The sequence below is a fragment of the Capsicum annuum genome, chromosome 5 (genome assembly GCF_002878395.1).
Source record: "Capsicum annuum cultivar UCD-10X-F1 chromosome 5, UCD10Xv1.1, whole genome shotgun sequence".
Lineage (NCBI taxonomy): Eukaryota > Viridiplantae > Streptophyta > Magnoliopsida > Solanales > Solanaceae > Capsicum > Capsicum annuum.
This window is the reverse complement of record NC_061115.1, coordinates 149977376-149993652: the sequence shown is the minus strand read 5'-3', so window position 1 is coordinate 149993652 and position 16277 is coordinate 149977376.

The following is a 16277-nucleotide window of genomic DNA, read 5'->3' as shown; positions in this document are numbered from 1 at the left end:
TAGTAATAACACCAAGAGAAAAGAGCATTTAGTTTGTGATTTCAAAGCTTTGTTTCCAAGATATTCAAAGCAGATTCGGAGCAATTCTTTTCGATAGAAAATTTAACATTTTCCGCTGCAAAATATCAAGGTACACACTAACTTTACTCCATAATTTACTACCAGTGGTTAAATTAAAAAACTCTAAACAAAAACAAAGCATACCACACCACCAGCTGGAGAAGACCAACCATCTTCAAACAGTATTGTGCAAACATAAATAGATACATGGTTTAATACATAATATAGGTGTATATTTGTGTATATAATAATTTGATTCCTTGATATCTAGCATATCAATTTTTAATTTTCTAAATTGAAACTTTGAAACCAGTAGCACAGTACTGGGCGTATAAGTGCAACCAAAGCAAAGGAGAGAATCATTTAATTGTGCTAATGTTTTCATGAACTCATAAATATATGAAAAGGATCTTGATATGTATCAGATGATGAGAGAATACATCACATATGAAAGAGTCATGTTTCTTAATAACGTTAGATTTCTAGCAGTATATTCTCTCCATGCCTCTTGGTCAATCCTGCCATCACCCTTTTGTATCTATTTCTATAAATGACTGCACAATGAATTATGATTAGTACTTAAAACAATTGTTTTAACTTTCATAATCAAGACTTAAAGGCATTAAGCTACACAAATAGAAATCCTGACCTTGTCGATAATGGCTTCTACAACATCATCCAAAAGATAAAGATTAGATTCATTAAGAAGAGCCATGACCATCTCCTTCAACTGCAGTATTCACAAAAGCAAAATAAATCAACCACAAAAGTCTTGAAGTCCATGAAATTAGCAATTATTGTAACTCAAAAACTATTTTTACAAAAGAAAGTGCACTTGAAATTTATGTTAGTCTCTCTTCCACAACAATAAACTGGATTACAAGGCTATGTCCAATAGGGAATCAATTAGTTACAATTCAAAGGCAAAAGAAGGGGTGGGGGAGCATAGAAGTCCAGTATTAGTTCTTTTATAAGAGAACTTTTCACTAATGCCTATCATAATTTTTGAAATCTCAGATGCCTCACAGAAAAATGTTAAAGTTATGGGTAATCAAGATCAGTTTTTATTTTCCAAGTCAGTTACGAAGTCAACAATGTGATTTGTATTGAACTGCTTTCTACCTTCACAATGATAGTATATTTAATTGACCAAAAGGAGGTAGATCTTTAAGAGATACATAAGAGGTCATTTTGGATTAGCTGAATAGAAAGTGGATTTGACGCATAACTGCTTAAAAGTACTTGTTAAATATTGGAGCTAGTTCTATAAATAAGAAATTACATGTTTGGTAGAAGGGTTGAAACTGGAAAAAAAAATTATTGATGTATTTGGTTTTTATTTGGGTTAAAATAACTTAAATTTCTTGTTACTATAAATAACAACAATATACCCAATATATTCGTACAAAGTACGGTCTGTTGTTTTGGGTACACAATCTGTATTATGTCAAAACAACTTTAACACAAAGTTCAAGATTAAATCAAGAACACTTATGAAGGTTTTTAACACCTTCAACACAATTTCAATATGAACAATCAAAGAAGTGTGTTATTTTATTTTAAAGAAAAAAAGGATGAAGCGGAATAAGTCAAGTCCTCCGAATTCACAGAGTATCCTTAAGGAAATAATTCCCTTCAAGTACCCGAGGTTGCAGAATTTTCCTTCCAGGATAAAATGGCTACACAATCAGAGTGTAGCGGTACCTCAAACCTTCTGATTTTCTTCAAACTCACTCAATGGGAGATGATCACAGAGATTTTTTAGAAGTAGAAAAGTGATTTTCAATGCAAAAATTTTTCATACTAAACCTGTGGAAAAATGTAGGTTTATATAGCCATGAAGTGCCCCTTCGAAAAGGAGGCAATGGTTCATTCAGAAAGGTCTATCCTTTGAAACAGTCATGTCTATCCATTCGAATCATTATGTCTTTTTCTGAACAGTCATCCCTTTTCTAAAATAGTGTTTTTTTCTCGAAGGGTTGTGTCCCTCCATTTTTCATTCGCAGCAATTAAATCCAAGAATCCCCCATATGAATGAAGAATGGCTATTCTTTATAAAACTTTATGGACAAGTATATGACTAGCAAGAAAAGACTGATTTCATCTAGATAAGTGAGTTTTCCTTTGAACTTTTCATAGTGAACATGCATCAGATACACTCGCTCAATCGATAGATTTGATATCTTTGAACTGTCGAGCTTTAATGTACACCTAGACAACACATGTCACACAACCAACCTTTTACCATTTATGGTTCTCACAGTTTTGTTCGTTTCAGCCATGAACACGTCCCGATCTCATGAAATCTTAGAGAATAGGCTTTTACTAATAGAACACATCCCGGTGTCATGAGAGCTTAGAGAATAGACTTTTACTAACATTCTCTTTTAACCAGCTTCCACTTCGACCTCACATAGGTTATTTCTAAACATTCAATCCTATAGATTAAAGTATTTGGTCAAATCTGCCAAATTTAGATAATTATTAAAAGAATTCACACCATAAGTCTTATCCTTATTTACTAAATATTGTCTATATCATGAGAATGGGTTGGTTATATTAATAATATTGAACCTGTCAGATACAACTTTGTTTAATCTCCTTGAACCTAGATCTTGGGATCTCCAGTCTTCTAGGTAGAGTTACCACCATGATGACTTGTCCTAGGGCTTAAACCAATTCCCTTAGATGTTCTCTCAACTCCCTCTCTAGATAGGCCTTTTGTAAGTAGATCCGACACACTATCCTTTGACTTCACATAGTTAATAGTGATAATTCCACTAAAGAGAAGTTCTCTAATGGATTTTAATACAATGCAAAGCATAGTCTTAAGTGTATTTAAGATACCTAAACTCTTTTCATTGCCATCCAATGAGTTTTATTGGGATTACTCGTGTACTGACTCAACTTACTAATAGTACATGCTATGTCTGGCTGTGTATAATTTATGATATACATTACACATCCTAAGACTCTTGCATAGTCTAACTGTGAGTCACTTTCACCTTTATTCTCTTGAAGTGCAGAGATCATATTCAATGGAGTCTTAGCAATTCCAAATTCCAAATACTTGAATTTATCAAGTACCTTTTCGATGTAATGAGACTGTGACCATGCCAAACCTTGTGGAGTTCTATGGATTCTTATCCTTAAGATCACGTCTACAAATTCAAGTTCTTTCATATCAAACTTTCTCTCAAGCATTCATTTCATAGCATTTATGTCAGAAATGTCTCTATTAATGATCAACATATCATCCACATGCAAACAAACAATAACCTTGTGATTCAGAGTATTTTTAATGAAAACACATTTATCACATTCGTTTATCTTAAACTCGTTTGTCAACATAGTTTGGTCAAACTTCGCATGCCACTGTTTAGGTTCTTGTTTTAGTCCATAAAGTGACTTAACAAGTTTACATACCTTTTTTTCTTTACCTGGAACCACCAAACCCTCAGGTTATTTCTTTACCTGGAACCACCAAACCCTCAGGTTATTTCATGTAAATTTCTTCCTCTAATTCTTCATTTAGGAATGTTTTTTTCCCATCCATTTGATGGATTTCAAGACCATATACCACCGCCAAGGAAATTAACATCCAAATTAATATTATCCTCAATACAGGTGAGTATGTATCAAAGTAATCAAGGCCTTCCTTCTGTTTAAAGACTTTTACTAAAAGTATTTCCTTGTATTTTTCAATAGTACCATCATTTTTCATTTTCCTTTTGAAGATCCATTTAGAACCTAAAGGTTTATTTCCTGGAGGATGATCTACCAACTCCCATGTATGGTTACTTAAGATTGAATCAATCTCACTATTGACTGCCTCTTTCCAAAAGGATGAGTCTGAAGATATCATCGTTTTTTTATATATTTAAGGCTCATTTTCTAAGAGAAATATTATGAAATATGATCCAAACAAAGTTGACGTGTACTATGTCTTGGATTCTCAACATTATGCACATCCTCACTTGGTTCATCTTGAGGTCGTTTAGACCCTCCACTAGACTGTTCATGTCTAGTTTTATACGGATAAATGTATTCAAAGAATTCAGCATTATCTGATTTAATTATGTATTTTCAGTTATATTCAGATTTTTGAATTTATAAACCAAAAATCGACATGCTTTACTACTTTTATCATATCCTATGAACACGCAGTCCATTGTCTTAGGTCCTATTTTCACTTGTTTAGGCATAGGAACTTGGACTTTCATTAGACACCCCTACACTTTGAAATATTTCAAGTTGGGTTTCCTTTCTTTCCATTTTTCATATGGAATTGATAGTATCTTACTGTGGGGAATTCTATTAAGTATTCGATTAGCTGTAAAGATAGCTTTCCCTCACAAGTTTTGCGGTAAATCTAAACTTATTAGTAAGGCATTCATCAGTTTCTTTAAGATTCGATTTATTCTTTCCATAATTCCATTAGATTAAGGTGAATATGGGGTCGTAGTTTGATGGACAATTCCATTCTCTACATATATTTCTGCAAAGGGAGATTTATAGTCTCCACCCCTATCACTTCTTATAATTTGATCTTTTTCTCTAACTAATTTTCAACTTCTGTTTTATATTGCCTTAATGCATCTATTGCTTCATCTTTACTGTTTAGAAAATAGACATAATAATATCTAGTGCAATCATCAATAAAAGTTATAAAATACTTTTTTCCACTACGAGATGGTGTGGACTTCATATCACAAAAATAAGTGTGTACTAAGTCTAAGGGATTGAAATTTCATTCAACGGACTTATACGGATGCTTAGCATACTTTCATTCCACACAAGTTTGACATTTTGATTTATTGCACTCAAAGTTTGGCAAAACTTCTAAGTTAATCAGTTTTCGTAAAGTTTTATAATTGACATGTCCTAATTGTTCATGACATAAATCATTAGACTCAAGCAAGTAAGAAGAAACAGAACTTTTATTAATTTTAACAGTCATTACATTCATCTTATATAGGCCCTTAGTGAGATTGTCTTTCCCTACATACACTTCTCCTTTGCTAATTACAATTTTTTCAGAAACACATACATATTTGAATCCATTTTTGTCAAGAAGTGATACAGAAATCAAGTTTTTTCTAAACTCTGGAACATACAGGACATTGTTGAGAGTCAAAACTTTGCTTGAAATTATTTTCAAGCATACTTTTCATGTCCTGTTGTGGAGTTTGCCATGTAAATCTTCTATTTGCATTGAACCGGAGCGAACACAGCCAACAACTCTTTATTTGCACATGCATGGTGTGTGGCACCAAAAGCCATCCACATTCTCGAGGATTTTCCACCAAGTTACATTCCAAAAACATGGCACATAGATCGTCCATTTCATTCTTGGATTCAGCCATATTTGCTTGATTATTCTTTTTGTCTTTATTTGGGGCACGACAATCTATAGACTTGTGGCCAATCTTGCCACAATTAAAGAACTTCTCTTTGAATTTTTTCTTAGATTGATTGCTTTATTGTCTTGATTTCTTCTGCTTATTTGAGTTGTTGGGATCATCTTCTACAATATTAGCTCCATTTATTGTACAATTTCTTTTAGACCTTCTCCCTGCGACTTTGTTGTCTTCTTCAATGCGCAACATCACAACGAGGTCTTCAACTATCTTCTCTTTTCGTTTGTGTTTCAATTAATTTTTGAAGTCCTTCTACAAAGGTGACAACTTCTCAATTATCGCAGCTACTTCAAATGCCTCATTCACAACCAAACCTACAACAAAGTTTATGTAAACATTAAGAACAATTTTAATATGTTCAAATAAGGTATTCATTCAATTTATACCTTCTGCAAGGAGATCATGGATGATGACTTACAACTCCTGTACTTGAGAAACGATAGTCTTACTGTCGTTCATTTTGTACTCTAGGAATCGCGCAACATAGAACTTCTTGGATCCTGCATCCTCAGTCTTGTATTTTTTTTATAGCTCAATCCACAATTCCTTAGATGTCTTCATTATGTTGTAGACATTGTTCAAGTCATCTTGGAGGCGGCTTAGGATGTAACTCCTACATAGGAAATCAGAATATCTCCACGCCTTTGTTACAATGAATCGCTCCTGGTCTGAAGTTTCTTAGGGCACTTCTACAGCATCTTCTAAAATAAACCTTTGAAGACATAAGGTTGTTAAATAGAAAAACATATTTTGTTGCCACCTCTTGAAATCAACTCCAAAAAAATTTCAGAATTTTCCGCTCATGTAATAGCGGGTGGTGCATTTGTGTGACTGGTTATGACAACATTAGTTGCCGCCACACTTGTCACACCATCAACATGACCTTCTGTAGTCATTTTTCCTATCATAAAAAAAAAAATTTTAGTATAAAATTATACTTATTACAAGTTCGTAGAAACTTATAAATACTACTTGTTTCTAGTTTAACGATAAAGTTTTTATGGCTTTCAATCGTTAACCGAATGACCTTTAACTTGTGATGAAGATTTTATTTCTTCAAATCACTTGTTATGTTCAAACGGAGTAGAAATATTAAAGCTTTAATCTCCAGAAACCAAACAATACAGATTATGAAAAAAAATTTAGTGAAAAGAAAATTTCACCAAACAAGCAAAAAAAAATATTGCAAATTATTTCCTGAAGATTATTGTTTCGGGTACACAATCTGTATTATGTCAAATCAACTTCAACACAAGTTCAAAATTAAATCAAGAACACTTACAAAGTTTTTCAACACAAGTTCAGTATGAACTATCAAAGAAGTGTGTTATTTTATTTTAAATAAAAAAGATGAAGTAGAATAAGCCAAGTCCTCCGAATTCACGGAGTGTCCTTAAGGAAATAATTCTCCTCAAGTACCCGAAGTTGCAGAATTTTTCTCCCATGATAAAATGGCTTCACAATCAGAATGTAGTGGCACCTCAAACCTTCTGATTTTCTTTGAACTCTCTCAACAGGACATAGTCACAAAGAGTTTTTAGAAGTAGAAAAGTGATTTTCAATGTAGAAATTTTTCATACTAAACCTGTGGAAAAATGCAGGATTATATAGACATAAAGTTTTCCTTCGGAAAGGAGGCAATGGTTCATTCGGAAGGTGTATCCTTTGGAATAGTCATGTCTATCCATTTGAATCATTATGTCTTTTTCTGAACAGTCACAACCATCTGAACAGTCATCCCTTTTTTAAAACAGTGTGTCTTTTCCTCGAAGGGTTGTGTCCCTCCATTTTTCATTCACACCAATTGAACCCAATAGGGTCTAGTGAGGATAAGTGTAAGCAGTCCGTACCACTACCTCAGAGGTGAGCTATAGAGGTTGTTTCGATAGACCCCCAGCTCAAGACAAAAAATAGTTCATAAAAGACATAGTATAAGAACAATAAATATTAACACGACAAATAATAATAGATTCAAGACTACAACAAAGTAATATACCAATCTATCTATCCAAAATAACAAACATTACCAAAACTCTACAAACAAGGTACTACAAGCATAGCAGTATGACTACTAGCACAAATACCAAAGAAAAGCATTCCTACCTACCAGAACAAGGACACACCCCTTTTTATTATCTTCTACCCTAATTGGCATTCTCCACACCTTCCAATCTAGGTTCATGTCCTAGGTAAGATATAGTTGCTCCATGTCATGCCTAATCACCTCCCTCCAATATTTATTTGAGTCTACCTCTACCTTGCATGAATCCATCCATAGACAACCTCTCACACCTCCACACTGGGGCATCCATGCACCGCCGCATCACATGCCTGAACCATCTCAACCTTGCTTCCCACATGTTGACATCCACCAAAACCACTCTCACTTTATCTTGAATAACCTTATTTCTAAATTTATCCTAGTAAATCCACACATCCATCGTAGCAACCTCATCTCAGCCAACTTTATTTTTTGAATGTGAGAGTTCTTGACTAGTCAACACTCTGTCCATATAACATAGCATGTCTAACTACCACTTGGTAAAACTTGTCTTTAAGTTTAGAAGGCACATTTTTATCATAAAATAAACAAAATACAACCTCTATTTCATCCATGCTACACCATATGGTGAATGACATCCCCATTAATCTCTCCATTTTCCTGAATTATAGATTTAATATACTTGAAACTATCCCTCTTCTGGATCGCCTGAGTATCAAGCTTCACTATCACGTCAAACTATGTATAACCTCACTGAATTTGCACTTTAAATATTCTGTTTTGATCCTGCTCAATCTAAACCCTTTAGACTCCAGGGTTTATCTCCAAAACTCTAACTTAGAACTAACTCCTCCATGAGTGTCGACAATTAGAATTACATTATCTGTAAAAAGCATACACCATGGCACCTTACCTTGAATTTTTCACGTCAAAACATTTATCACCAAGGAAAATAAAAACGAACTAAAACTCAATCCTTAGTAAAACCCCATCAAAACATGAAAGTGCTCCAAGTCCCATCCCAAAATTCTTACATGAGTCTTGGCATCGTCGTACATGATCTTAATCAACCTAGTGTATGCTACAAGTATAGATCTAGCCTCTAAGAACCTCCAAAGAACCTCCCTAAGACTTTGTATATCCCTTTTATAAGTCGATGAATACCATATCCAAGTCCTTCCTCTCCCTATACTGCTTGACCAATTTCCTCACGAGATGGATAGTTTTTGTAGTCTAGCGTCCTAGCATGAATTCGAACTGCTTCTCCAAAATAGTCATGATCCTACTTAAACTCAAATCAACTACCCTCTCCCAAACCTTTATAGTATGGCTTAACAACTTGATACCCCTCTAGTTGTTGCAATTCTGAACGTCACTTTTATTCTTCTATGATGGAATCGTCGTACTCCATTTCCACTTGACCTACTCAACCTTAATACACCTCCAATAACTATAGTCAGTCTCTCTGAGTGCTTCAATGCCCCAACACAATGTTAAAGTCCCTCTCATCGTTCAAGATTTTTAATTTTAGGCCCGTTTGGCTGTGTGAGATGAAATCATAATATGAAATTATTTGATATTAAGTTGAAGTTTTGTTTGGACATGCAATTTGAACTTTTTAAGTTGTATGTTTTCTCATAAACATAAAAATAACATAAGTAGTGAAAACTGTCAAAATTGTCTCAATTCTTTATACAATCTTATTAAATAAGCAAAAGTTAATAACAAAAGTATAATAAACTACTACAAAGTTATTCTTAAGAAAAATACAACATTTATTGGCCGAACTTTAGTTCAATAAAAAGTAAATTAAATAGGAGTTGTAGTGTACTTCTCTTTTAGTATAATCCTCCCACATAGTCCGGACAATCTCCTCACGTTAAAGTAATAATAAATTTTGTTGGTTGAAGGTTTGTGAGAGTGATGGATTCGGTATAAATGATTTAAACATTGGTAAGAGTGATAATATCAACTATAAATTTTGTTCATATGAAATAAATAATTGGTACATATAAAATGTTATGGCATTTTTATAAAATATAAACTCGTGGGTCAGTTTTTGTATTTGAAAATTTTCAAATCATGATATAAAATTTCCAAATCGAGATTTTTTGGAGAATTTGAGATTTCATCTCATAATTTCAAATCACGAGATGAAATTGCATATCCAAATGCCTACTAAATACATTCAAATTTAAAATAATTTATATTTTAATTCTTTGCAATTTAAATTGATGAAGAAACTACAATTGTGATACCTCATACTCTCCTCCTCCAGCTTTTCTGATATCCCAATGGTATGTATATTATGAAAATCTAATTTCAAGAACCACATTAAAAAGTTCCACTTGAATATATTTTTAAATTGATTCAAAGACTAATAGTGAGAAATATTCATATAAGGGCAAAGGTCTAAATATACCTCTGAACTTTACGATTTAGAGAAAATTTGCCCTTTGTTAAAGAAAGGATCTCGTTACCCCGGCGTTATTATAATAGCTCAATTTTGCCTTCCTAGGCTAACAATAGTCCGATACATAGTAGACTTAGACCATTTGTAAGTTCAAGGGCAAATATGAATTATTCGCGAAGTTCAAAGGATCATTTAAATCCTGAATCTCAGATAGATTATTTAAATTCAACAGAACGCAATTAAGTGTCACCAACTATGATAACATTTAAAACAGGATAAATGTATGTCAAAGTTTTCTCAATTTAATTAATTGAACGTACTGGTGAACTCTTTTTTTCTTTAATCGTAGCTTAATTATGGTTTTATTGTCTTTTAACGTTCTCTGCCTGATTAATCCAAACTAAATTTGGAAAGTTGCTATTTCACATTGTAGGAAATCTTTTAGTTAAAAGGGATCTATGTCCTCCCATTTTTCATTGTCTCAATTTCCCCAAGTTCTTACTTGGATGGAGGATACATGTCCCATTTTAAAATTAATTGCATAGATATAACCAACTAAAACTAGGCCATAGCAATGACTAGATAATAGATATTCAATATATTTGTTCCCAAAAAATTTGGAAATACCATAATTCTAGCTACTATGTTTAATTTTTTTCATTATATTAACACTTTGTTCAAATATTCATAATATGATAGTTACAGAAACTTTGCGAATGATCCATTTTTCCCTTGAACTTAAAAATGGTCTAAATGTATCCTTTATGATGTTGTTGTTAGCCCAAAGGGGAAAATTGAGCCATTTTGGTAACGGCAAAGATAAAAACAAGAACTTTTTTAACGGATGGTAAATTTGCTCTATATCATATGGTCCTAAGGAAAATTTGAACCTTTTGCCTTCATATAATACAAGCATTACAAATTTCATTTGCAGTCATATCACGAAGACCATCCAATAGATATTACTTTGTTCTTCCACATTTATATTGTTAGCTTTTGAAAATGAGACAACATCAAGATTACCGATGGAATATATCTCACATTCTCGGCTCTCAGGGATGAATGCATCATCCACATTATGGGTGTCAAACGGCCGGGCCGGGCCGGGCCGGGCCAGAATCGGCCCTTCTATTTTAACCGGTTTGAGGGCCGGTTTTGGTGCTAGACGGGCCGGGTCGGGTCAAACAGTAAAAAAATTAAAACCCACCCCGGCCTACTTAACCCAACCCGGTCAAATCCAGTTAAAAAATCGGTCAAACCTGGTCAAAAATATAAAAAAAAAAATTCTTTCAATATACATTACATATACCCACCTATATACATTATAAATACGTTAAATAATACATATACACTATATATATATATAGTATATACTACATTAGAATTTAAAAAATATATACACATATACACAATTAGTCAATTACTCATATATACGCACCATTCAATGTATATATACTACTACTTATAAAATATACTACTATATATATATATTACAATATATATAGATATACTTATATACTAATTTATAAAATATATACACATGTATATGTTAAATATACACTTCTATAGAAGATATATACACGTGTATACGCACCATTCAATGTATATATACTACTACTTATAAAATATACTACATTATATATACATTACAATATATATAGATATACTTATATACTAATTTATAAAATATATACACATGTATACGTTAAATATACACTTCTATAGAAGATATCCAATTTATAAAACATATACACATGTATACGTTAAATAATACACTTCTATAGAAGATATATACACGTGTATACGCACCATTCAATGTATATATACTACTAATTATAAAATATACTACATTATATATACATTACAATTTATATAGATATACTTATATACTAATTTATAAAACATATACACATGTATACGTTAAATATACACTTCTATAGAAGATATATGCACAAATATACAAAACATATGCTACTTAATATAATAAATTAATAATATTTGGTAGTAAATTAATAATATATTAAAAGTAAGTTTTTAATTTAAAGTAGAAAACTAGAAATTCAATTTAAAATTTTAAATCGCTAAATGAAAAAATATAAAAAGCAAGGACTAAGGAGTGAATGAATTTGGGGAATTTTATTGATTGTAAAATGATCCAAAATTTATAATTTACATGAATGAAAAATCCACAAATTATGCATCATTTTTTCCAACTCATTCATGTTAATATTAACGGGAACTTGCATAGGATAGTCGAAGTCAACGGGGGTAAAACCATGCATTGGACTTGATTCTGCTAAGTTCTCCCATGAAGTCATAATTTCTTCAAGTTTCAGCTCGTCGCTCGGCTCCAGTTCCATTCCTTGATTTCTTCTTTCCGCTCTAATCCAATCTCTGAGGCAAACTAGAACATTCATTGCATTGCTTCCCAATGAGTGTTGGTTGTCTCCAAGCTGCTATCGTCCCTGACTAAAGGCACTCTCTGATGCAACGGTTGACATTGGAACATTCAAGATATCTCTAGCTAATCTTGAAAGCACAGGATATTGTGTTTCATTACTCCTCCACCAACCCAACGTGTTGATCCGTCGTCTGCGATCCTCTGGTGTCGTCCGAAGATAATATTTCAGCTTTTCCCGATAAGTTGATGTGTAAGTTCTCTCATCAACATTGTTCCAACTATTTAAATCATAAAACGAATTAGAAAAACCACTATGTGCCGGCCTTTTAGAAGATGATGGCTCCTCGGGAGGATGAGGAGCGACAGTTAGAGTGATATTTGTAGGTACGGCTAAATCAAATAAATCAGCATAGTGATTATATATTTTTTCTATGTAATCCTTTCCATCAGCCGTAGTCGTCCACAAATCAGGTTGTACTTGTTCAGAATCATGGTTAGTATTTATTTCTAAGTTAGTATAAATAAGAGTACTAAAGTGGCACATATTATTATATTTCATGCATGGATTTAGCATAGCACCAACCAAGTAAATAGGGAGAATCGGGAAAAAATATTTTTTAAATTTCATAAACATTGCGCCAACAGCTTCTTTATAAACTTCTTTATTTTTATATTCTTTGAGCAAACCAGAAATATCGGCTATATATGCCAAAATATTACAAACAGTAGGATAATAAGCACCGAAAAATTCAGCACCGAAAAATTCAATCGTAGCTACATAAAATTTTTCTAAAAACTTAACAAGATCATTAATTACAACCCAATTAGAATTATGTAGCATGCAATCAGCAGAATCAGCAAATGAGCCGCAATGTTGGTTAAAAGCTAGTGTAATAGGAATTCTATATTTATAACAAGTTTTTAAAAATTCATACATAGAAATCGGTGTAAGTTCATTTTCTTGACATTTAACTTTAAATTCTCTAATTCTCGATCTACAATTATTTCCTTGAATAAAACCAACGGCAAGACGAATTTTTTCAATATAAAGCTCAAAAAACTCAAGACCATCTTTTACAATTAAATTATATATATGACATGCACACTTAATATGAAAAATTTCAGGCAAGGGCGGTGATAGCGTAGATTTTAATTTTTTTATAGAAGTCTTGTTGTTAGAAGCATTATCAAAAGTAATACATAAAGTTTTGTTTTCGATACCATAATATCCGGTAATTTTAACAATAGAATCAGCAATAAATTGTCCAGTATGTTTACGATCTTCATCATATAAAAAAAAAAGCATCACGAAATTACTATCCATCCAATAACAAGTAACGTTTAAATAATCATTTTTATTTACAGCACGACCAAGATCAGAAGTTAGGGACAATCTACATTGAATATTTTTTAACAATGTTGATAAATAAAAATAATATTGTGAATGAAGTCTAAAAATATCAGACCGACAAGTAGTTCTAGGAATACCGTTAAACATAGGATTATAAATTGCTTGTATATAGCGAATAAAGGCATCAGAAGAAGAAAAGCTAAAAGGCAAACAACCCACAGCTACCATTTTAGTTGTTTCTTCCCGGTCCCTCAATTTATTATACTTCTTCGCTACGTGACCTATTGTTGGGTCCATTTTAGTTTGCGTTGGCCCACCAACATCCCCACCACCTTGTGCAATATTTAACTCTCTTTTGTGATCTTCAGCTATATGTCTCATTAACGTACCCGTACCCCCTTTCTTGCCTCCACCTCTATGCTTATATATTTGTTGACAAATATTGCATTGCACCTCAATATCTGATATACGTTCAAAAAATTGTCATGCAACACTAGTTCTTTTACGAGGTCTTGGGGCACTGGGAGGTGGGGAGGGAGATTAACTGATTCAGACCTAACGTTAGCATCTCCTACTGGGGGTGTCTCAGCAATATTTTCATTATCTTCGTCTAAATTAACCACATCTACTTCATTTTCTTCTTCGATACCATAATTTTTTTGTGCTTCTACATAATCCATATCGTGAGCACCTACACCTATTTCTTCCTCAAAAGGTGTACCAAGCGGTACCAGAGGCGAAGGCACACGGGTATATCTACTACTTGAACTACCTCTACCGCTAGTAATTCGCTTTTTACTACCACTACCGCTTTCGGGACAAAAAATTTTAACACCTTTAGTAGCAAGGTTTCTTAATTTATCCATAATATAAATTAAATTAAACTAAAAATATTCAAAATACACAAATATAATAAAATCAAATATTAAACAATTAATACAATAAATAACAATTAAATGTAAGAGATGGAACGATAATATCAAATTTTGAAAGTATCCGAAGGTTATGACTTTAGAAACTTTCGCTCGTACTTTGTAAACGAAAAATTAAAAAATTAAATATATTCAATAGTTGAGAATTGAGAATTGAGATTTGAGAGACAATGAGATTTGAGAGAGTGAAAAATTGTGCGAAAAATGATTTGAAGTTGTAGGGTATTTATAGAATTTTTTTGGGATTAAAAAATATTTTTTAAAGTTAATTTTTTTTTTTAATAAATGGGCCCAAACTAGCCGTTTGGACCCAAAAATCGGCTATATAGCCTTTGGGCCAACGGCTAGTTTGGCCCAAAATCCTAATTTTTTTTATTTTTTTTTTTAAAAAAAGATATCCGGGCTGGTTAACCGGCGGGCCTGGCCTGGTCCAGGCCGGGTTAGCCGGGTCCATTTTAAAAAAATAACCGGCTCGGGACCTGAAACCCTAAAGTCCTAGGGCTTACCAGGCCGGGTTAGTTACGAGGGTCGGGTCGGATCGGCCCACTTGACACCCTTAATCCACATTGCTTTCTTTCTAATATAATTGTGAGTGGTCATAGTAGCAACTACGATGTCTCAAGTGACAATGTTATAGTGTCTCAAGTGTCAATGTTATAGTAAGGCATGTCTTACAAAATAGACCACTTTATTTTTCAAATCTCAAATCTACACTCTATAATATTTCAACAAAAGAAAGGAAATAGTTAAATTTTTCAATTCGTCCTCTTGGTTCTCACAATTGTCCTGTTGCACCGCAACGAAATTCTATTAGTGATATTTCACATTATCCTCTTTGATTGGAGCCATATATCCTTCATGTGCGGGTATCCTACATCGACTAGATAATATTTGTTTCTCAATTGATGTGGAATGTTAAGCTCTAGCATACAAAGGGTCTCTCCAAATATACGACTATCATGAGTCACTCCTTTCCACACATCACATGCAAATGTAAAACACATATCAAAATCTACAACAAGAATATTCTGAATTGGATAACCTTTCATCCAATATATAATATCTAGACCTTGAGGTAATCTAATTTTAACATGTGTGCCATCAAGAGCTATAATATAATCTTATATCTATAATTTAACTTCAGTTAGTAATAGTGAAAGAAATTAAGTTATAAGTTCAGTAAAACAATTGTAATAGTATTATTTACTCTTGTAGTCTCTTGCGTGCTTCTATTTCTGTTACCATTTATTGTTGTTTTGTACTTTGATTATATTATTATTTGTTGTAGTTATTGTTCATTTCTTTTTAGCATACTTTGTCATGCTATATTTTTGCAAATTACTTTCTCTTGATTCAAGGGTCTATAACAATTTCACTACCTCTCTAGGTAGGGTAAGGTCTACGCACACTCTATCCTTCCCAGACTCCACTTGTAGAATTACACTCGGGATTATGTAAAAATTGTTACTCACTTTAAAGAAAGGGTGATACCTTTTGTAATATGACTTGTGACCTCCTGCACCACCATTATAATTTTGATATGATCTAATGATATTTCTCGCAAGCTCACAAAGAACCTTTAACACTATGAAAGTATGTCTCTTGAATGTTATATCAATCGATTTCCAGCTTCATATGCATAAGTTATCAAGAACATATCTAACATTTTGTGTATAGACAATACATGTGGACATGTGT